Consider the following 23,793-nt stretch of genomic DNA (forward strand, 5'->3'; position numbering starts at 1 on the left):
ACGTGCCCCATCCCTCAGAGGCCCCACCTTTCACACTTTCAGACACAAGATGCCTAGGTGCTCCCATAACCCAGTCTCCGAAATGTCCCCCCGGGAAGGACAGACATCAATCAACTCTTGCAGGGTTTGAAGCCCTACTCCCAAGGGTTCACATCTGGCTCTGCCTAGAGGCACAAATGGCTTTTTTCTCCTTGGGCAACTGATGCCAGGTGAAATATATCCAGATTAAACTAAATTACGCTGTGATTTCACATGCGTGTCTCCCTAGCTACCACTTTTTCTAAAAGGCAGGGTAATAAACTGCACTGGGGGAGGCAGGGCATTTGGCTAACAGGCTTCGGTACTTCACGTGTATTAATGAACAGGACTGCAATAATGTTAAGATTAAGAAAACTTTCTGGGTCACAGTCCTGACTGTAAGGTTTTAAAACCACTAGCTGGGAAACCCACTCCCCAGCTGGCTAATGATTCAGCTTTGAAAGCAAATATTTAATAATTACTTAGTAAAGGGAAGTTGTGGACAGTTACACCCTGGGGTATTTCCAGAAATGACAAGTATTTTAAAATGCAAATTCACAAATTCTGCAGCATACGTAATTTGAATATCTAGTGTACATCCTGGCCACATACCATATTACTAGCAAATTCCACAGTGCAAACAGCTTTTCCAAGACTACATATATCCCCAGTGACACATTAGAATGTAGTTTCAAACAATAACACAAAGATAAAAGCATGTTGTGTATACAGCATGCTTCGGAGCAGGTACCATATGCTCTGTCAATAATCTATGGATTAATAGGGCCCTGATGTACAATAATACATTGGCCACTCACAACTCCATGGAAGATTATTCCATTCACCATGAAAATTAGCTGAGGATTAGGCGTATGTCACAATTTTTCATTCATATTTTTAAGTTGGTCATCTCTAAGATACTACTGTTGGGGTTTAGGGGTTTTTTTATTAATCTTATTCTTTAAAGGCCTGATCCTAATTCCATTAATTTGCACTAACATCAAGGGAGCAGGTTCAGACACGAAATCAGAAGATTAATGTTATCTTAACAATTTACTTCTGTGTCCCTAAGAGCAACTATACCAGAGTATTAAAAAAGACGAAAGATTCATGTAAACTATTATCCTACCACTGACAGCAGATGTAGCTGATACTTTGGGAAACGGTTGAAGAAAGAGAGCAAGTACGGGATGTAAAAAAAAAAAAAAAGTAATCAGTATCGGTACGATTACTCCCAGTTTGGGCTGTGTTTCTGGGTAGTTCAAAATCAAGATGCTTTTCTAAATCTCAGCGTTCAGAACAGGCAGTGAAATAGATCTATATAATCATCCGCAACAGCTACCCATCTTGTAGCAGGCCAAGGTCTCCTGAGTATTTTATTTTCTTGGTTTTTATTTAGAACAGAGGTCTGGATAGTCAGGTGAATAGCTGGCCACAAAATAAAATGTCATTTACTAGTTACAACCTAACCTGAGGTGTGAGAGATTCACCTTCCACTCTTTGTAGCTCGAGAGGCTCTCTGTACAATCATCAGCATTTGTGCCCGGGCAAAATGACTTCAAAATAATAACAAACTGGAATGCTTCCAGGGCAACATTTTCCATCCGCTCTGTACGTGCTGTGAATCACCTCACAAACAGCACAGCCCTGGAGAGTAAGATCTCCACGTGTAACTATCTTGTCCAGGTCTCCTTAGTGAAAATGAGATTTTCCCTAATGAGTTCAAAAACTCAGGCAGGCTGAAACACCACTGGCATCACCCGAGGGTCAGGAGTCTGCCCGGTTTGTATATGCACAGCAGCAGCGGCGGGTATTTGCATTTCTTAATCTAAGTGCTGTTGTTTCACCCTTTGGACAGCAATGCTGACGACTGTCAAGGATCCGGGATTCTCCAGCATGCCCCTGCAAAAGGTACCTGAGAGGGGCTGTACCTGTGTCGGCTACCACCGCTGAGAGACAAAGGCATTGCCGTGGTTCTAGCGACCTGCCCGATTTCTCCTCCTCCTCACAGTGGGTGACACACAGCTAAAGGGAGCTGCTTACGCTTGGCAAAGCAGAATGGTGCCACTCTGGCATAAATACGTTGCAGCACCTACAACTACCAGTATATCAGTATTTCAGAAGATAAACTGTATTTTGGGTTTGTTCGTTTGTTTTTTTAAATACATATCTATCTTTTTAAATTGGCTGGTAAGCAGTTTGCGCAGAGAGGAGTATTATACAGTGCAAAAGTATGCTAAAATTGCATTTGCGTTCTAAAGATAAAAGCTACTATTAATCACATCAGAAAATAAGAGAGTCTGAAAGTGCAAGATATATTTTTGAAGGGAAAAAGAAGTCACAAGCACCAAAACACTTTCAGAAAGGAGGCTGACAAACTTTCCCTTCCTGTCTGCCCCCCTCCCACCCCCCCCCCCCAAAAAAAAAAAACCACCGTCCTTTAACTAGCTTGCACATAGCTAAACAGCTAGAATCAAACTGGCACAACTTACACCGGCAGTACAATGCCAAAAATGTGCTCTACCTGTCCCGTGATAAGGAATTCTGGAAAGCAGTGTACCTATCTATCAGCACTATCACCAGCTAAGCGATTTACCAAATCATGTATGTAACAACGTAATTGCCAAAAGCTATCAAGAGCTTTATCAGCAGCAGGGTACCATCCACAACACCGCCACACTACACCGGAGCGACAGAACAGAAATCCTACGGTGGGCTTGGCTTTGACTGGCCTCTTCTGTTTGCGAAGTGCAGTTATCATTAGCGATTTTTCACCGGTCTCCACCTTTACTTTACATCCTCTTTGGATGAAGTTTGTTACACTGCGAACGCAAAGAGGCAACGGCCCTTGGGCTCCATCATGTAGGCAGGCTGCAACTTACTGTGTATTTGTATGTGAAGTGCTGTGTTCTCCTGATCTCACTTTTATAAGAACCAGGCAAGCTATAATGAACTTACAGTAAGGGACTGTGCACACAGAACATCTGCACACAGCCATGGGGAGACCAAGCTTGCTTGTTAAAAAAAAAAAAAAAAAAAAAAGGGAAAAGTCAACCCCACTTTATGGTTAGAAAAGAAAGGTCTCTCTTTATTAAAGTAACCCATAGCCAAATCTTGACATTACAGAAGGTAACTTACAATATATCTCAAGCAAGTTTGAGAATGGACAGTAAAAACTATACATCCCCATGCGTCTTTTCTTGAACCCAGATATACTCATACATTTGTACATGTGAATCCAAAACACTCTGTAGCCCTGTGCTATTAATCTTTTTGAGACAGTCTTCAACAAATAGCAAATGGGGGAGGAAGGGGGAAGACAGAAATGACAGAAAATAATCTCTTTGCTTCCAACTTTACCTCTATAGGGATATTCCCAAAACTGGATATGAAGTGTCGAATCCTGAAAGGTAGTTTTGCCCCAGATTTCATAAGGCATTCTTTCAACCTATCTGAAAGGCTTTAAAACTTTTCTGTCTTTATCTGATCAAAATGCTGCCCTTCCTCCTGCAGTCCTGGCATTCTTTGTGGTGAGGCTGTTTCAGTATCAATATTAATATTTAAATGTCAAGTTTGTGACACTACATTTCCTGTGCTATTTAAAGCATTCAGAACAATTATTATCCGTGAAATATTAAACAGTAAATTTTTTGCTACCTGCTTACAATTTCAGCAGCCCCAGCCGTGACAGAACAGCACTTACACCAGTCACATGCAATTTTACATAGAGATGTACAGTTCAGCTTTTCTAGCAGTACTCATACATTTCCCCAAATTGGCTTTTGTTGTTTTTAGCACAGCTACACATTTATTCTTTTGCCGGAGCACAAATGAGCCCTGAATATCAACTGAATTTACAGTATTTATTATTTCAGACTTTTGTTCCACATCTATTCCCTAACTGATAGCAACTTTAAAATATAGTGAACCGAGGTTTGGGTTTTTTCCCTTGTATTTATGGAATAGTATTTCTTTCCTTTATCATTTCTACTGCTCTTAAAAAAAGAATCTTTCGTTTTTGCCTTTTTTTTTTTCCTGTTTCAGTACTCAGTTGAATCTCTTTCTTTTGTAATTATCTATACTGTGGTTACATCGTTGGCTATAAGGGGTATTTTTATTATAACATGTAGGTGTCTTTAAAAGCAACATACATTAGAGCTGCACAGCTGAGAATGCACAGAACTGCCACTCCTTCCTACCAAGCTGCCAAAGTTTTGGAGAAGTTTTCATATAACAGCACAAACTGAAAATAATGAATGACTATTGCTGTATACACAAAGGTGCATGTTGATTAGATAGATACATTTTTCTCTTTGTCAAAGAACAGCTTTATGAGGAACGCACAAAACCCATGTTGAGTATTCCATTATCAGACAACACTACAAGCTACACAGACCAAGATGAAATACCCCAAGTAGCTCAAAGAAAGCTTTATTTTCAGTGTATGGCTTGATCATGCTATAAAGTACTTCAGTATCATTGTGCAGGTCTGTAACTTCCACTGTTCTCCCCTCTGAAACTGGCGCCTGACTTCAGAATGCGCATGCTTCTTTCAGTCTTCATTAACTTCACTCCAAATTTGAGCCAAAGGGGTCTGATCCCAACACTCCCAAAGTCAACAGGAGGAACGCCAGTGGGAACAGGGCCTAAAACAACGTCTACAGTAGTCAACAACTCCGAATTATATAATTGCTTGCTAATATCTCTATACTGACAGGTCATCAACATTTCCATTATAATCCTTGTACTTTGGGACATCTGTATGTTGGATGCTATCCATACTTCTCTCCAGCCAGCTGAAAGGAATTGTTTTTGAGCAACACAAGGCACCTCCCTCTCCTCCAGAGACCTGCAGACAACTAACGGAACCCTCATTTTTCACACAAATCAACAGGATCCTACCATCTTAGGCTGAAAGTGGGTTTACCTGCTTTGCTACAATGTGCTTTTGCCAGGTCATAAAAGGAAGCTTTGGTTTTGTTTCAGGAAATCAAGGACTACCAGCTATTTCATGTAGTATGTCATGATGTGAAATAATCAGGGCTAGAAATGCAACAATGAGGTTTAAACAACAGCTCATGAATAACGTGCCCTGAGATTTTTCATCATTCTGTTTACACTGCATTGAGAGTTATAAATGAAGTAATAAACAGCAAAATCCAGGCTGCCAAAATAAGCAGTCTGCCAGAAATGCTTTTTAAAAAATAACAGGAGTAATACTAACATCACGATCGGTATTCTTCCCACTCCAATCTGCAAAACCACCCTTGAATTTGATCTCTTGTTGCACCCAGAAGGACAGCTACGTTTGTCTATGGAGCCATCGCACTATTGTAGCTGAACTCATTATTTTAAAGCCTTTGAAGTACCTTGAGCATGACAGAAGACACAGAAAAACAAGTTCCATTCGACAACATGCAATTCATACTAATGTTAACTAATTCACATTCACAACATAAGCCGAAGCTGTTTCAAAATACCCATTATGGTATATTCTGAGAACATGTACTAGGAGCAAAACACAAAACTTGGCTTAGTTTAACCAATCCACCAACACAACTTTATGCATCTTTCTAAAATGAGCCCGAGTCTTCCTTCTCCTTCCTGCTCCTGGAAGGATGCTAGTATTAGGCCCACCAAACTGCACTGATCAAGAATCAGCTCTAAAAGTAATTATTTTCCTTTCTGCAGAAATCAGTTGTTAAGGGGACCAATATTAACAGTTTTTAGGAGCAATGTCGGTAAAACGTGAGAATTGCTTCATGCCCTAGTTGAAAGGTCTCACTGAAGGAATGTTGCCCTGAGCTTTTACATCAAAATGTGATTATTCCTTCTCTTGCCCATCCAGGACTCCTCCTGATTTACTCCATCTACTTCGAGCCTCCCCAGGCACCTGGAAGCCGAACCACACGATGGGCAGGCATTTGCAAAATGGTTCTACCACCGCTGCCCCCTGAATTTCCAACCGCTTGCCCATGTAAGATATAGCCCTGCTGAGGAGAACTTGCTCTGAGACCCTGGAGCACTCTGCTCTGCAGAAGCAGGGCCAGAAACAGTATGACAGACTCCAGTTGACATAGCACTAGCTAGGTGAGGTGAACCCTACATGAAGGCTCGTAGCAGGCTCTTTGTCCAGGGCCAAAGCTTCTCAGTGTTTTGGCTGAGGTACAAACACACAGGGTTTATACACTTATGTTGACAGGTGAACAGCTTTGCTCTCAGTAGTAACCACGATTTCTTTTGAAGTCCTGAACTGAAGTTAAGAGATGACCCAGGTCAGTATTGACACATCACACACCACAGCCTTTCTCAAACAACAGAAGAAGAAGAAGAGAAAAAAAAACAGCAAAAAAAAAGCCCAGCTACAGAGTAAACCCCACTTACACACGCCACAAAAGCTCTTATTTTCCATGCCCATCCAAGAACACAAATTGTCCAAAGACTGAATACAGGCTCTCCACAAAGGACCTCTGAGCCTGTCAGAGTGTCTCAGCTCCCCGCCGGCTCTGAATAACTGGGCACTTGCACGTAACAAAACTGCCCTAAGCCAGCTACGGCAACACACTTAACATGCGATGAAAAGACGCTGACGTCTGGGTACTTACCTGTTCAGGTCTCTGTAAAGCAAAAACTTTAAAACGCGAAAACTTTACTGGTAGGAGGGGAAAACAGCAGCTACAACTGCAACAAAGAGCCTGCAATCCCATGCTGAATGACTGCCAGAGAGGAGGAGTCCCAGTTTAAGGCATCGGAACCACTTTGGAAGGCTGTTGTCCTGTCCGATTACAGCCCTGCTGAAAGGGCAAGGCTTCCGAGCAGCGCGCACGCAGCAGACGAGACGCGGGGCTCCCCTGCGCAGCCGGCAGAAGCTGCACATCTGAACCCCAGCACGTACTCTGCAAACGGGCCCTGGTTGCCTACTCGCCCTCCAAACGTGCCTCCGAGCCCCACCGCCACGAAAATAACAGCCGTGTATCAGTGAAACCGTAGTCTGCCAGCAGCGGCCACAACACCTGCTTAAACTCCCTCTGAAATGAACCGGCCCATAAGAAATTTTAAGGACCAAGTGAAGGACGCGGTAAAACTCCCATCAGAAAAAAAATAGTAAGGGCAGTGTCTCTCCGGAAAAAAAAGGGACAATTTGGCATTTGCAGTGTGTACAAGATGTCTTCATACACTTTCCTGATTCCTTGCCAGTAACTATTCAAAAAAGACCACTTAACAAGCAAACAGGTCTTCAGCACAACAAATAATAAAAAAAGAGAGCAAAGCTTGTGCTATTTAAATATCATGAAACATTCTGCTAATCATGCACAGATGGAAGTACAGACGCTTCTGCCAGACGCCTTGTTCAGAAACTTTGCTCTATTTTTAATTATTTGATGCACAGAGGACCTGTTTGCTGATTAAAAGGGCACTGCCTTTAAAAGGACTCCATCAATATGGAGTCTAGTCTTGTTTTTAATGGAAGATTTAAAAAGTAGTAACTCCTACCTCTGAGCTCCCTGCACCCATTTTTATGATCTTGCAAGTACGTGGTTGCTTTTTTTTTTCAGATGTTTCTCTCACCTTGGGAAACTGTCTAGGTATGGGAAAGTGAAACTAACTATATGCAAGCTATTGTTTAAATACACTGAGGAAATCCATTTGGAAAATGTGTATTTTCCCCCCTAATATCCTTTAGTTGGGTTTTTTTTTTTGGTGTTACTTATAACAAGACGGGGTTATCAATTTTCAGATAAAAGCATTATTTTTGACAGTTCTCCTTCCAGTCAAAAGGCTAGTTTTTTGAGAAAACGTACCATCTCCAAAATTATAAACCAAAATACTTATTGGGTTTTTTTTTAAATCTACTATAACCACATTATCATTCCAATAGTCAGTTCTTGGCAAAAACACAACAATACACAAAGAAAAAAAAAAACCTCTCATTTTTTCATTTCATACCTCCTGTGAACTCATTCAGTGGTACAGTGCTTCATTCCTGTACTTCTCCATAGCAGTCCAGGAATTTTTCCCTCACTGAAGAGCCTCACTCAAAATGCATACCATGTTCAATTTCTTTTCTTTTTCTGAATGAAGTGCTTTTCAAACATTCTTTTTTGGTTTAGCTTACATTTTATCTCGAAAGTTTTGCAACTTCCTACTACAGAACTTTGCCACTGGAGCAGAATCACAGAATCACAAAATCATGGCATGAAAACGACTGGAAATCCAAGGAAAACTGTCCAAGCTGTTAATTTTGTCTCACCAGTATGACACACGAAAATTACATTCCATTTTTAAAGCTAACTAATGTTAACAATTTGAAGTGCTGCTATTAACACAGTAAAAGAATCCTTTGATTAGCAGACCATACAATACGATAATAAAAGTGACCCCATTATCTCCTGAACAAATGACCCAAAGGGGGTGGCTCCCATCTCATGCCGAGGCACAGATAAAACAGCTGATCTTTTCTTTTTACACTGGTAGCATGTAATATTATACAAACCCATATATGCAACTGATTTGCTAGAGACCAGCTGACAAGCCTGAAAAGCAAGATGCCTGCTGAAGAGACACTGCAGCTGGAAGCCAGGGAAGACTGGCAGGGGCAAGCAGGACTGAAAATCCAATGTTTGGCCAGGGAAGCAGGCACCCACAGTGAAGCTGCAGAGAAGAAATAAAGGGGTTTTTCCCAGGAGGAGAAGGGGATGGCTGTACGGAGGGCAAGGCTTGTCCAGACAGATCATCAGGGTTGCAAAGCTCAGAATCCAGCTATGACTAATGAGGAAGGAAAAGCAGTAGATGAAACAACATTCAAATTTGCAGTTCTGCATAAAATTTCCAAGGTATTGAAACCCTCTGAGCAGAAATGGATTTTAGAAACATAGAAACACACACAAAAATCATGCCGAAGAAAGGGCCAACACACCATCAAAGTATCGTGCGAGTAACAAACCTGGTGAGGGAGCCGTACAAGTAGGTCAGATACGCAGCAGCGAGAACTGCTGAGCACGGGAGAATCTCAGTAGAGAAGGGGGTGAGGAGAAAAATTAATTGGCAAGCAATAAAAGAATAAAGTCTGGAAAAGGTTAAAAGGGGACAGAAGGATGAAGAGCACAATACTGCTCAGACTATATAAAGATTAGCCTAGTTCACCAACACGTCCACCTGAGGCACGGGAAGAAGACCAATCACATTTTTACCGAGAAACAGTTTTCATTCCCTTTTCACTTGTAGGAAACGCTCAACTGCTGCAGCACCAACCAAGCAGTCTCTGATCAGCAATGCTGACCTGCCGGCCACAGCTCCAAGTCCAGAGGGCCCCGACACCCCACGGAGACCCCAGGCCAGCCCCCATGCTCCGTCACACCACATTCTCACTCAGGTGGCTCCATCTACACCATCCAAATAAAGTAACGGAGCTGGGAACCAGAGCCCTTATTCCACGCTGCCTTTGGGTGTCTGAGCGCCCCGGCGCAAGGCACGACACGCACAGTTCACGTGAAACGAGATAAGGAGCAGAAAAACCTGGTTGCTGCAGCCCAGGCTGGTTTCACAGAGACACTCTGGCTGAGTTGTACAAACAGCAGCAAACGCCGCAGCCAGCCAGCTGACAGCTCAGATGAACGCGCTTCATAGCAGAGCTGCACGCCTAGCAGAAGTGTGTCTTAGTTTGCATTTCTCCCATTCCACACAGCCAACGTGACATTCAACAAGTTCGACTCCTTAGGTAACAGGGGCGTACTTGACTGCTGCTGTTCAACGTATCTCAGATGCTTACTATAAACCTTCTACCCACCTCAATTTTCCTTAGGGCCCTTTCTGGCTGTACTGTAAGAGATAACATCTGGATAGCAGTGTCAGGTAACAAATGCCATACTTCCACTCAGGAATTACTTCAGTTCACTCAGTCGCTGTGCACCATATTGCCCCTGAATTTGCCGCTGAGCTGCAACCAAAATACACTGGCAGTGACCAACAAATGGTAGGATGCACCCATGCCGGCTTGTATCATTCCCATAGCCGAAGGCCAGGCACTGGGACTGAGTTATTCTGTCAGCTTATGCAAACATGGGACAACATAGAGATTTTTATTCCTTCTTCCATCCTTCCATTATTGTAGTATCACATATATTTTAAGTCAATATATAATATACATGTACGCTATCCAAACAAACACACAGTGCAATTTTAAACTATAGATTATTGATCCATAAGATGCATCATCATCCTCTTTCACCATAAAATAGAACACAGACCTCAAAACATGTTACAGAGACAGCACTGCCGTGTCACTTATCTCCCCACAATTTAATTAATCAACTGTCAAGTTCACAAAGGAAATCACAAGTGATTTTCAAGACTGTGTCATCAACAACAAAAATATCAGGCCAGATCACAGCAGAGATCCAAGAAAATTTAGCAAGGCCGATAAATAGGAAACCTGAAACTCATCCTTGATTCAAAGAGGAGACAGACAAGACCTAAGCAGACAGGTGAAGCAGCTTCTCAGTTCTGCAGGCTAGGAAATGCAAAGGCAAAGCATTTGCCCAGATCCACTTGTTCGTCTTTGGCTATTCCATCAGCAAACATGGCTGACAGAAGACTCATTCTAACACAGGCCAGGGCAGACGGTGGGGAAAAAGGGAGAGAGAATCCAGAGGAAAGAAATACCAAGTCTGGCATGTATTAGTTCTCTCATTTGTAAAAAAGTAGGGGGGAAGGTACCATTTTATCTGGATGTCAGGGAGACAACAGCAGTTATCGGCCAAGAAACCTCCACTGTATGTTAATAAGTTGGGGTTGGCTTGTTTTAAATCGGCTGCTCAAATCTTAAGACATTATTATGCAATTAAAAACTTGCACTAGCTGAAAGATCATTTCACAACATTCATACAGGAGTCTTTTACTTGCATACTTATTGATAGAAATCCCAGTACTGGTGTGTCTGGGGCCAAACATTTTACTCAAAACTTCAATCTTAAAGACAAGCAACATTGCCTCCCCTTGCTGAGGGAAGAAAATACCTTGGACCAAATCTGTACATCCTTAGGCACAATCTCTTCTGAAATCGTAGGCAATGCTGCCCGAGTAGAGCCCCAGTCTTTGGGGAAATGTTGCTAAGCCCCAAAGAGGAAGGTGAAGAGAGGGTGGTTTGGACAATTCACAGGTGGACAACCTCCACTGCAACCTTTCAGCTCTGAGCAGGCATTTGAAGATAGCTGTGTAACAACTCTTTGGCTGCCTCTCTAAAATGAACCCAACACTAGGGCTCGGGATGCAGGTCCCTCCACAACAGCCATAATGGTTTGTAGAAGGATCTGTCAAGGTGCAACTCCCAGGCGTCCAAGCAAACCTTTCAGATCACAGGTGGGCCATTCTGTTCACGGTCAGTTTTCTGATTCTTATGGGGGATCTGTGTTTTCACCAATACCTATACAACACTACTTGAGATACCTTGAGTCGTTAAAAAAATGTAAATAGGAAAAAAAAAACATTTTTATAAAAGGAAAAAAAATGGTTAAATGACCTTCTGTTGGGTTTTACTTGATTTTACTATGCTCCCTACTTATTGCATTTTATAAAATGCAAAATTTTATCTATCTTACCCTCTTGCATCTTGGCTTTAAAAATGTGACACGTTCTGCAGCAGAAAATATCCAAGAAGCAAAATAGAACTTATTTTTTGTATTAAGTGAATTTTAAAAATAATCACCCAAGCTACAGCAAACATGCAGATAGAAAGTAATTGTGTTCGTATTTGAATTCTGTACTTCAAGCCACCTTTGATCAACTTGATTAATATTCCTTTCAAAAGATTTTATAGCTGGTGTACTTCATGAACACAATTAAAGTAGATTAATCTGTTCTGAATTCTATGTTTCATAAAATTACTGTTCCTCTGATTAATTTTACAAAAAACACATGTAACTATGTACAAATGCATTTTTCTCATTGATAAAACAAGCCTGTGACACAGCTTCCAGTACTGGCCAAGAGATATCATTGTGAACATCTAATAAATCAGCAAGCCTGATGATGCAATGTCATGTGAGCTAATACACAAAATACTACACTCCTTATTCAAGTAGAAGAAAAAAACAGCCCAATCCTGAGCTTATAGCACTGAATCAGCTAAAATGCAGTTCTTCAGGCAGTCCAAAGCCACCAGACAGTCCAAGTGACCGTAGCTGATCCACAAACCTTCCTCCACTGAAGTCAATAATGAAATTTTAATCGGATTCAATAGCATGGTTTCACACAGTTGAATTTGAGAGACACTGGGTCTGAACAGGATCCATCTGACCCCTGGTCTGCAGGAGAGACTTACTTTGACCTTACCAGGACTGCCACGGGCAGACTGATGTCACTTCACCCCATAAATCCCCTCGCCTGGCACTGTAGCTAAGCGCCGCTGAACTCAGGTACCCTCTAGGAACACTGCAATGTTGTAATTAGCAGTGAGACTTGTAATGTATTCCCCTGCCAGAAACAAGGGTTGCTGCGGCCGCTAGAGTAAAAGAATGTGAAAAGGGACTGGGAAAGAATAAAGACAGACAGGTAACAGCAGAGAAAACACAGTGATCACTTAAGTATCTCACACTAAAACAACACAACAACACACAACAGTACACCAGTTACAGCTGGACTGTCAAACAGTTATTACAAGAAAACAGTAATTTATTTTTTTTAAGAATAAAATTTCCTTTAAAACGGATTACTTCAGCATAGGGGAGAAACAATTCACAGAAGATACCTCTGACACAAGCTTCTACTTCCTAATGTCTAAATTGTGTTAGGTTCCGTTTTGATTTTTGGAGAAATTATGTATTTAACATCCTGTTTGCAGTGCAACGGTAATCTAAACCCCTCTTTTATTTTTTGGCACATGCTGCACATCGCTCATGTTAAGCTTACCGTTAACTGTGAACTGTTAACATGTCTTAGTGTGGTTTCAATGTTCCTATGGCAAGGCTAAACAGCATTTAGAAAACAATGATATCCCCAGGCCCGCACTGTAGTTTCTGAAGCACAGATTAAGCACGGTATTCTGCTCAACAAGCTCATCAGTGTTAAGTAACTCATCAGAAAATAAAGAGGGAATTATCAAATGGGAATTGCCAAGTAATTAGTTCTCTGAAGCAGATGACATACAACTGCTAAAGGGAGGGGCTTCCCTGTTAGTCATATGTCAGAGTAGAGCCTACTAATCTGTAAATAAAAATGCATTACATATGATTAGTGCTATGGGTTTTTAACCGCTAGTGGTACACGGAGAACAAACTTACAACTTCTTTTAGTACAATAATCCACTAGGAATTTTTTTTTTTCTCTTGCATACTGTGAATTTTCAAACTATTCTGGATCTACTTGCTGTCAGACTATCTGGGGAAAGCTGTGAACATGGCAGAGTACCAGGGAGGGGATGTGATCAGGGGCTAAAGAGGAGGAGAAATGCTTTTAGTATCATATTAATTTGAAAAATCACTCTCTACTCAGATACTACACATGGCACTGAAAAGGAACTGCACCAATGAGAAAACATTCACTAGCATAAAAATTCTAAGCACAGTAAAGGAGGATTAAGCCTGCTTTTTGTAATTATCCTTCTCCATTAAAGCCTAACTTTCTTTTAAGTAGCTGGCCTCACAGAAACGTTGAATTTACAAAACTACAAGGGCGTGAAGACGTGTGGGTACCTGACAAACAAAATGTGGTAACAGTCACAACCACACTCTGATATGAGCGAGAAACATTTTGACATTTGTACTTTTTATAGAGCAAAGAGCGACTCAATAAATCCTTAAGTCGGGTTTTTACCTAGTCCCAAAGCGAGATGATCACTGCTAAGTACCTGACCAGAAAATAAAGAAGGAATTATTAAACTTGGGGGTTGCCTCCATCGCAGTATCTCACCACAAGAAACCCTTCAGCTAATACACTCGAATCCAGACGCTGCCGCCTGGGCTCAATTCCAACCAAAAGCATACCCCTGGTACCGAGGAACGTCAGAACCCACCGGCACGTCCCTGCCCAGCACACACCTCCAAGGGAGAGGGCAGGAGGAGGGCACACACAGACGCTGGGGCCGATACACACAACTGCACATCACACCTAATCATCTCACTACCTTCAGCCCTCGGTGCGTAGTTCTCCATCTCGCTAACACTTACTCAAACATCTGAAAGCCCATACTTCAAAGCAACGCTAATGAGTTACAGTGCGTGGGACAGCAAGTCTCTTACTCCATTTGGAGATAAACCTTTTGAAAACAGAAGTTGGAAGGTGAATCCAACCTCAGGTCTTGGTTTATATCGCATTGTGGTTTTATGTAGACTAATTACTATCCAATTATACCTGGGTTCACATCTCCATTTCACTTGTGCTCTTAATACGTTCAAAATCTCCATCCCATACGTTCTTTTAGCTCTACAGCTATTGTAGGCCTTACTAAACAGCATGAGAGGGAGGAAATAAAACCAGCTAGGATAAAAGGACACTGACACGGCAATCAAAAGGCCACCATTGGACCATAGAGACAGATTAGCTCTTTTTATGTTCACTACGAAGTATTTTAAAAGGACAGATTATTGTCCATTTGTAGAGAGCAATAGCCAGAAGTCTGCATAAAACAGAAATTACGTCTTACGTAAAAAAAAAGCCATGTTAGGTAGTGTACAGACATACTTACGGAAGATTCAGTAAAAAAAAATTCTTACAAACGGGCTGTGTCTGCAAATTCAACCCAATACTATAATATGATTAATAGATATCAAGTGACTCGACAGTGGAAAAGATTAAAAACAACTCTTTAATTGTTAAAATGTCCAGTGTCTCGTGCAAAATCCTCTCAACACAACTGTTTAAAAGAAGGCATTGAATCATTTGCCTACGTGGAAGGAGGCAGGGCATGCTCTGAACAAATAACAATAACCCTTGTTTTTTTAGAGCAGGCTAAAATTAACTAGAGTCATGATTTTTAAAAAAAAAAAAAAGAAAAAAGCTGTATCTATTTTTTTTATCTATTTATTTTTACTAATCCTGGTGTCCTTAATCAGGCAAGATGCTTAGCAGACTCTGCAAGAATGCTGCTTGAACTGGAAGGGTAAGCATGCCTGGAGCTCACACACAGCAGTGACATTACTCCCTGAAGCCATGTGATTCCTCATGCGAGTAATGCCATGAAGGCACGTGTATGTATGTCCATTAGTAAGGCTTCCGAGACTTGATTTTGCATGGCTTCAAACGCGCCTGATGTTCGGTCCCTCTGACAGACTCTGTGGTAATAACCCAGGTCTGACTAAAATGGAGCAGGGCTGTTGCCACCTTCACCCCGAAACAAATGTGAAAGCCGGAAAAGATGATGGGTCTTCGCATGCGATGCTGTGTCTTGAGCTGTGAAACCTATCTGTGGCTGCTCGCTGCATGGTGCCGGGTCACGTTTCTTTCACGTGTTACTACTGTGAGCTCTCCCGTGTTACATCCAGTGACAGAGAGGACGTTCGTAAGCAGGCAGTCTCTACCCCACTAACTTTTATTTCACTTACTTAGCTTTACAGTGGGCCTGATTTTGACCGATCCCTAGAGAAAATGAGAACTAACTAGTGAGGCCAACAGGGGTACCCCGAACTCGGTGACTAAGCGTTCAACAACAAGAAAAGAAGCCCAAACAAATCTGATATAAGGTCCACAAAACCAACACTATACCTCAAGCTGCACTGGTACAGAAAAAGCAGCATACTACTGTATATTCCTGTCATGCCTCTGCACCGGACTTAACTAGCTTACTTTTTTTACCCAAAATGTTTGCTTAACATGTAATAAATTCTTTCTCGTGTAATCGCAGGAAATGCCAGATGCTAAAATATTCAAGGTGACTTAGCAATAATACATTGTGGATAATACAATCTAATTATTCATAGGATTTGACCAATACGCTATCAACAATTACTTCTTCTAATTAAGAGATAGAAGTCTTTCCTGTAGTAATAATTTCTGCAACTAAATACAATTTCATACAACCTAAGCTAATTCCGAAAAAAAATGAAATGCTTTGTGGCAATGTTAATGTCATAACAAAAAGCTTCCTTCTATTCGATCTCCCAAGTCAATAGCTGCTACCAAGTCCATTTTCTTTCAAAACTGAGAGACGAAATGTGTCAGCGCACGGGTGGTTTGTCTGTTTTTTCACTCTCAAGAAATTCTTATTGCTCCAAAGAGATATAGTGGTTACAATCCACCCCCACCATTCAAGCTCATTTGTAAACCGTAGCAGGCATGTCTTTGCATGTAACTTCTTGCTTAGACAACTTCCCTTTAAAGCAGAGCACCCTTCCCTGCCGCCACAATAAAATGTAAATTATGCACTGCATATTTCTCTGTGACATGCTGTATGCATTAAAAAGTTATTCTGCAGTGGAGACTTTCTGATTAGCCCCTCATAAATAGAACGCTATAGTAATTAAGTTTTCTGTCTGTAAATAGAAAAAAAAAATCCTTTGATTTTCTGCAAGTACCCACCACATTTCATTTTCTTTTATTTAAACACACAGACAATTTTCTTACAACCCTTTATCTTTTTTTTTTTTTTTTTTCCAAGCATTAGCAGTATTACCAATCCCAAGCACTGAAAAATCACATAAGAGGTCCAAAAAACCAGGGTGGCTTAATGACAATCAGATTAAAGAAATAAAATAAAAATTTATGTTCTTTTTATTGGCAGTATGATCGCTGAGCCTTGAGACTTGTTCTTTTCAAGGTATTCTTCACTACCATATGGGAAGGGGAGAGAGAGAAGAGGGAGAGCAGACTGATATATGGACACTATTACATCCTGTCTGGCTACAGCGTTTCAGGGGAAAAAAATATCAGAAGAATTGAAACCATTCCTCTAACCAGAGTAAAAGACACCCAGGCATGTCAGTAGCGACTAGTTAACCTGGGAAGCATCCTTATGCCAGACAAAGTTTAGCGCAGGGGAGGAACTCAGGACACTGGAAGAGCCAAGCAGGCCGCAAGCAACAAGAACCACTAAAAAGATTCATAAAAGTGCAGGAAGGATTTATACAGTTTTACACGTGGCATTTTACAACAAAAATCAAAGCCTGTAAACTTTTCCATTCATACTATCACCTTTTAGTAACTGAATATGCTCTGACCTGAGGTGAGCATAAAACCACTCATCTGGAACCCACTGTCCTGTAAGTCACCCAACTGAGTCACCAGAGTTAATGGAATTTTTCTGACGAGAGTTTCTCAAGGACCTCTACTGCCAGGCACAGGAAGTACAAACATATGACAGGTAGGTAACTGTACAGACATCAGTAAGGTGTCCACGCGGATTACAGTCCAGACCAGACAGTGTACACTTGTTAGAGGAAATAAAAAGCATTACGTTCTCACCTTATTGGCAGTGCATATCTGTAGGGTGAAGACAAAAATGAAGGTGGTCACTGTCCTATGGGGGTCAAGAATAAATTCACAGCTTGTATTGCTTGCCCATCTGCCTCGGCCTGCGATGTGACTGTTTCACCCAGGAGTTGAGGAGATGGAAACCGAAATAAAAAGAAACAAAAGCACAGTTAAGAGTCAAACAATTTACAAAATGCTACAACATCCCACTGAAGACTGAGACTGCTTTTGCTCTTACTCAAGCACAAATAAACTACAGATTTAATCCTGCAGACAGAGCACATATACAGTTGAGAGCAGAACCCATTTATTCAAACTGAGTGCTCTTTTCCTAAATGTGATCTTAATGAGGTGAAGAATCATAAGCAAGTTGAGATGACTGTCTTCACTGCCAACAGAACGTATTTTATTTGAGGAGGGGCATCATCCAGAAAACATACTGCTGCAACTACTACTATTAGGTGAAAAATTATCAGCTTTGGGAGTGTGACATTACCTTATGCACTATTTTGTCATTAATGGTGGCAAGCTAGAGTTGATGCGTACTACTGAAAATTCCCAAATAATATAAACAAAGGAAAACTCTACCAATGTGATTATTTTTTTTCCTATTTCTGTATTTTTGCTCAGTAAAATTACGAAGAGCCAGCATTGAATTTCTGCTGACATCACATGCTAAACAAAATACATTTTGTTTTTTCACTTGGAATCTCACCAAATATTTTTATCACTCTTGGGACAATAAAAGGATTTACTGGGACCATTTCTCCCTCGCTGAGAAGCATTTTTGTTGCTTCAGTTTATGAGCACACTTACTCGTTCCTATTTATGGAAGGATTTACACATATACTTAAGTCTAGATAGGTTCTTTAATCAATCCTCATTCAGCAAAACCCTCACTGGGACATGTACTAAAGTGACTTTGCAGACTGGGACCAACGCACACATACACATTTGCATGTGTTGTACAACCATCTCAGACGACAGCTTTGAGGGGAAAAAAACCCAAACAATGAAGTATTACATTCACAACACATGCACTGAGATCAAAAAGGAATTATGGTCATCGATCCAGTTTTTGTCTTTTTGCAAAAGTCAGGAGTCTGCAAAGTTCCTTAGATTTTAAAACATTAGTCATGTATCAGTTCAGCTAAAACCAAGTAAAAAATCTTCAAGTTCTTTACATAAAGAATGTGAACCACTGAACAAGACTCCAAAATACAGTGCTTTTGTCCAAATACCTAGTTAGTTATTTCTCGCACCTAGAGTCTCGCATAAAAGTGAAATGAAAGGATGAGGTCAGGATTTTCAGTTTGCGAAGCTCAGGCTCTTGAAGTCACTGGAATACAGCACACCATTTCTTTGCACCAAAATGTTTACCTGTGCCAAGCCTGTTGTACTTTTGTTCCTCCTGCTAATGATATTTGTATTTGTTGAAGCAGAGCTGGTTACAGCAGCCTCAGAAGAGGCCTACAACTAAACCTGTTAGCTGTGCTGTGCGATCCGTACACCCCACACCTCCGAAACAGGGTCCTCCAGAGCAGCCACATCACCCTCAACCCTTACACAGCTCAGCTAACTGAGGCTGTCACATCGCCCGACTCCTCTCCGGCGGCATCGGCGTGAGCCGCCTCACACGCTGGAGTAGGTTCTGCAGCCAGCCGGCGACTCCAACCCTCCCTGCAATTCTGACGCGCGTTTCCTTTAGAGCCTGACATACCTCTTTACTGCTTTTCCCCTTCAATTAGTACACCGCAACAAAAGTGGCACACTGTACGAGCAATGGCAATGATAATCTTGGCTGCCATCTACTAAGATGTGCTGCTTAAACTTCAGCAAGGGGGAAATGAGGCCTTGATTTTTGTTTCACCAGCTACATCACTGAAACAATTCTTTTAAAATTGTAATGTTTAAACCCTTAGTTGCTTTTCAGGTGATTGCATTTAAGTGTCTATTTTCTTAATTAACCGGAAACTAGGCCACTGGATCTATTACATAAAAATTTTTGTGAAGTGAAATTCCAGGTCTCTTGCAAATGTCTTTTCAAACAAGTTTTTTCAACCTTTGTAAATAAGTTCAAAGGGGCCAGAAGGGCAAGGGTGAAAAGTTGCACTGTTTATACTCAAAAAGTCTTTTGACTGTGTGTATATGGCCTTTTTGAAAATAATTACTTTCTAATGCTCTTAGTCACACAGGTAATTTGTCTTACAATAAAATATGTATAAGCAGCACGCGGCACACAAAGGCTCACTCTACAGGAGTGGTCCTGCGCGCGATTATTTCACTCTCTCCAGCCAGTCCTCCTAACGGGCTCCTCTATTTCAAGCCACCTCCTCGGTACGGAGGCCCAAAACGGAGGTGTCCGTGCCGAGCAGAGGGATATCCTCCCCTAACAAGAAGGGCGAGTTGGTCGCAGCACTGAAAAGCTGCACTTCGGGGGTAGGAAACTGCCCTGCAAACTCCCCGTCCCTTCACCCCTCCGAGGAGAAACGCCTCTGCTCGGCAGGCAGGCTGAGACCTGCAAACTCATCACACCAAACCCGAGACCACCAGCTGCCTGGCACCGCAAGAGCTGAACCACCGGCAGGCGTTTCTCATTACCTCCTCCAGCTCCGGTGCTTTACCATCGGAGCGATTAAAATATCTTATTTTACTGAGATATTTCTGGATTGCATTATGCTCCAGCCTGGTACTACAAACGCTCGGGAGCTGTGGGTGCTGATGATTTCTCATCACTGAGACACGAAATCCTCTGGGCCAAGTTCAATATTAGTGTAAGTGCACACAAGATTAGTGACTGGGATTGGGGTGTTAACCACTTCTGCAGACGCTTAACGCAGCTCCTTAATCAGGCAAAAATCCTATTCAAGCCCACAGTGCTTTTTGCCATAAAAAGATAGAGAGAAAATAATGGCGATATGCAGCAGATCGCTTTGTGAGCTCTGTTACTCTACTATATGCCTGGACTAAGTCCAATAAATGCAGTTATTCTAGATATACGCCCATGTAAGTGGCTCACAACCCCATCCCCTGGAGTCGCTCCAGATTTATGACATGAGAACGGAGTACTAAATTTGGTGCCCTTAAAAAATTATACCTCTGGTTTGTGAAAAAGTGGCTTAAAAGAGTGATGTCCAAACAGTGAGCATGAAGACATATATACCCTCCTTGGTCAATTATGTTTTTAAAAGCAGTATGCAGTTCGTAGCTAATTACACTGCATTTTCTTTCAAGGTATTATAAACTTTGCGGCAGAAAGTTTCCTGCTATACGGCTATACTATTCTGATGAGCAAAAATGGTGAGGAAAAAAAATGGAGAAAAAGATATCAATATTGGAAACAAATTATTTGCTGGTGAGAAAATTGTTTTTAAATAGTATAGACTTAGTTTTTTATCACGAGAAAATGAAGTCAGCTTTCACCTAAAACACAAAAGGGCCCAGACCTTGCTGAGAACTATGAAGAGGCTTAACAAACTGAAGTGACAATAGTGCTATCAGGTATCACTGATTTTAATTTTACTGGCCAGAAGGTGTACAGTACAGTACACAAGTGAAGAATAACAAGCCTGTGGCCTAAAACATGAATGCTGGAATGGGAACTGTCACAAACACCGTTACAGCCACCAAAGAGTTACACCAGCCAGACAAAAAAAAAAAAAAAAAAAAAAAGTAAAACTCCCAAGAAACTTTTACGCAAGCTTTTATAATCCAAAAGCATTTTTACAAAGCACCACACCTTTGTTAATTTGCTAATAACAAACGCAAGTGGAACTGAGGATTTGGCTAACCGGCTAAGCGTGCTACGTACCGACCCATCTGCCTGACGCTACAGCAGGCAAAGAACACCCTTCCCGGCAAGTTCAGCCATTAGGAAACCACCACCGGCATCATCCTTCGACTTCGGGCAAGCCCAAGGTGGCAGCCGTACACCACCCACACAGCATCGGCAGGGCTGACAGTAGCCCGGTGGGTCACCCAGTAGCCCGGTGGGTCACCCAGTAGCCCGCCTGCCGCACACACACCTGAATGGACGGTGAACACCGTCTGTTGCTATGGCAGCCTGATCTAATTACATGACTGATCAGGGCTGGAGTAAGCGCACTGACAGCCTGCACCGCTGACATGTCGCTACATGATGAGAGAGGCAGACAGACAGACAGACAGGCGAGCGCGGAGGAAAATCTACCGACCTCCGCCTTATGTAAAAAGCACGGAGATTACAGCCACCCTTCAAAAAAAAAATAATAAAAAAAAATGCTGCCCGTAAAGTACCAGGCGGGTTTTTACGAACAAATTAGGTTGCAATAACGTGCAATTACAACTTACTATTATCTCGCAGCATCGCAAAAATAACTACAGCGTAATATTTTCCCCGGCCATTCTCAATTTCCCTCTCCCTCATTCATAACCCTTGCTCCGTATGATAAAACCGAGCCGTCTCCATCACCCGAACAGAAATAGATTAACGCGAAGCCGGGATTTTCCTTCAGGGGAAGGCTTCGTTCGAAACTGAAATTAAAAGTCCTTGACTTCTTGGTGTGTAAGCAGAGTAACTCACTATGCCTGACCACAGCTGACACGTAAAGTAACCATTACTGCATAAAATACATAACCATGAGCGTTAAAGGTTAAAGAGTAACCTGCCTTACAAAATATGAATTTCTTTACCTTACGACAGGGAAAAGGTCCCCGGCAAAGGTCATCTACCTGCACCCTTGCCCATCTGTACACCGCAAACACCGGTAAGAAGGCAGGTTTTTACAAACCCGGATTTCTTCGTCTGGGCATAAACAGGAATGATTAAAATTTTTCCCCAATTCTGCCTGCGAGTTTGGGCTCACCGGGGGGGAGAGATGCTGCTCGGAGGAGTCCCTATTACACAGCATACGGTAAACAAAATAAAAATAGCCTGTCGCTCTCGTTATCTACACAGTGCATTATATAACGGGCTTCCGACTTGTTTTCTTTTCTATTATTACTCTTCAGCAATTCCTCCTCTTCAATAACATGTAAATTGCTCCCAATTCTGTCATTTTTATTATTATCGCTATTACTACTACAGCAGGAGCTAACGTTTTGGTTGGGGTTTTTTTGTTTGGTTTTTTTTTTTTTTTTTCCAGCGTGCTTTAATTTAGACTTTCATATCTAATATCCTCCGGAATTGCATTGACGGATTCACCACCCACAGCCGTGCGAGGGGGTCATTTATTTCGTTTTCCGCCGGTAAATTACGATGCCTTAGGCCACAAAAAAAAAATAAATAAAAAAAACACAACTACCCAAAAACACCCAACCCAAACCAACCCCAACCCAAACCCCCACCGCCCGACCACCAGCAAACCCCGAGGCGGAGGGAAGGAGGGGGAAGGGGGAAGGTGAGCGGCGGGCGGGCCGGCAGCGGCCGCCGGCCAGCCGAGCCCCGGGGCGGCGGCGGGGAACCCCGGCCCCGCTCCCCGCGGCCGCGGGAGGGCAGGCAACGGGGCGGGGGCCCCCCCCACGGTTCCTCCCTCCCTCCCTTCCCTCTCCCCCCCCAACCCCCCGCAACCATCCCCGGGGCCCTCCCGCCCCGGTTCCTCCCGCCCCCGCTCCCCCGGCCGGCAGTACCGGGTGGCGTCTGCAGCCGGCCTGGGCCCTGAGTGAAGCGGAGCGGGGCTGCTGCCGGGCACATCCCAGCCCCAGCGCCGCCTCCTCCTCCGCCGTCGCCTCCTCCTCCTCCTCGCTTCATTCACCCTCCAGCAGCCGCCCAGCCCCGTACTACATACGCCGTGCGGCGGCGACCGGCCCTGCCGGCACCCGGGCCCGCCCGCCCGGCACACACGCACCGCACGGCACCCCCCCCCCGCGGTCCTCCCCGCAGCCACACGCACCGCACAGTCCCCGTCGTCCCCCCTCCCGCACACACCGCGCAGTCTCACACACACACCCCGAGGCCGCCGCACCGGGGGCAGCCGCGGCTCAGCAAAATGTCCACCCTCCCCGCGGCCACGCACACCCCGCCCGGGCCGGGGGGGGGGGGAGGTGGGTGAGGAAGGAGGAAGGAGCCGGGGGGGGACGACAGGGCTGTACGAACGGCTCCCTCCGCGGGGACGACCCGGCCCGCCGCCGGGTCCCCGCACCCCCGGCTCCGCTCCCCTCCCTACGCCGGCGCCCTCGGCCATTTCGCGGACGTCTCCCCCCACCCTCGCCCCCGGCCCCGCTCCCTTCCTCTCCCCCCTCCCGGGGCCGGGGGCGACCGCAGCGAGGCGGGCAGTAGCCCCGCGGAGGGGTGGGCAGTACGCTCCCCCCCCCCCCCCCCCCGCCCTTCCCCGGCCCTGTGTTTTTCCAGCTGGAAATCGCCGGTGGTTTGCAGTCTAAACAAGGGAAGAAGCCGGC

At 43.3% G+C, this 23,793-nt stretch overlaps 1 protein-coding gene across 17 annotated transcripts in view; it reads right to left on the minus strand.

The window, feature by feature from the left end:
* Window positions 1–23,793, minus strand: part of ATXN1 (ataxin 1) — a 384,505-nt gene that overhangs the window by 195,635 nt on the left and 165,077 nt on the right. For 8 of the 17 annotated variants that reach the window (XM_063325854.1, XM_063325869.1, XM_063325864.1 and 5 more), the window contains exons 1-2: window positions 23,026–23,204; window positions 17,410–17,530 (exon numbers count right to left, since the gene is read on the minus strand). The gene's annotated coding sequence lies outside the window, so the exon portion shown is untranslated. Of the gene's footprint in view, window positions 1–17,409; window positions 17,646–21,229; window positions 21,246–22,089; window positions 22,105–23,025; window positions 23,205–23,344; window positions 23,361–23,793 lie in introns of those variants that run through there. The other 9 variants (XM_063325865.1, XM_063325863.1, XM_063325862.1 and 6 more) reach the window with 5 other exon arrangements.

Source organism: Chroicocephalus ridibundus, chromosome 2, assembly GCF_963924245.1.
Source record: "Chroicocephalus ridibundus chromosome 2, bChrRid1.1, whole genome shotgun sequence".
Taxonomy (NCBI): domain Eukaryota; kingdom Metazoa; phylum Chordata; class Aves; order Charadriiformes; family Laridae; genus Chroicocephalus; species Chroicocephalus ridibundus.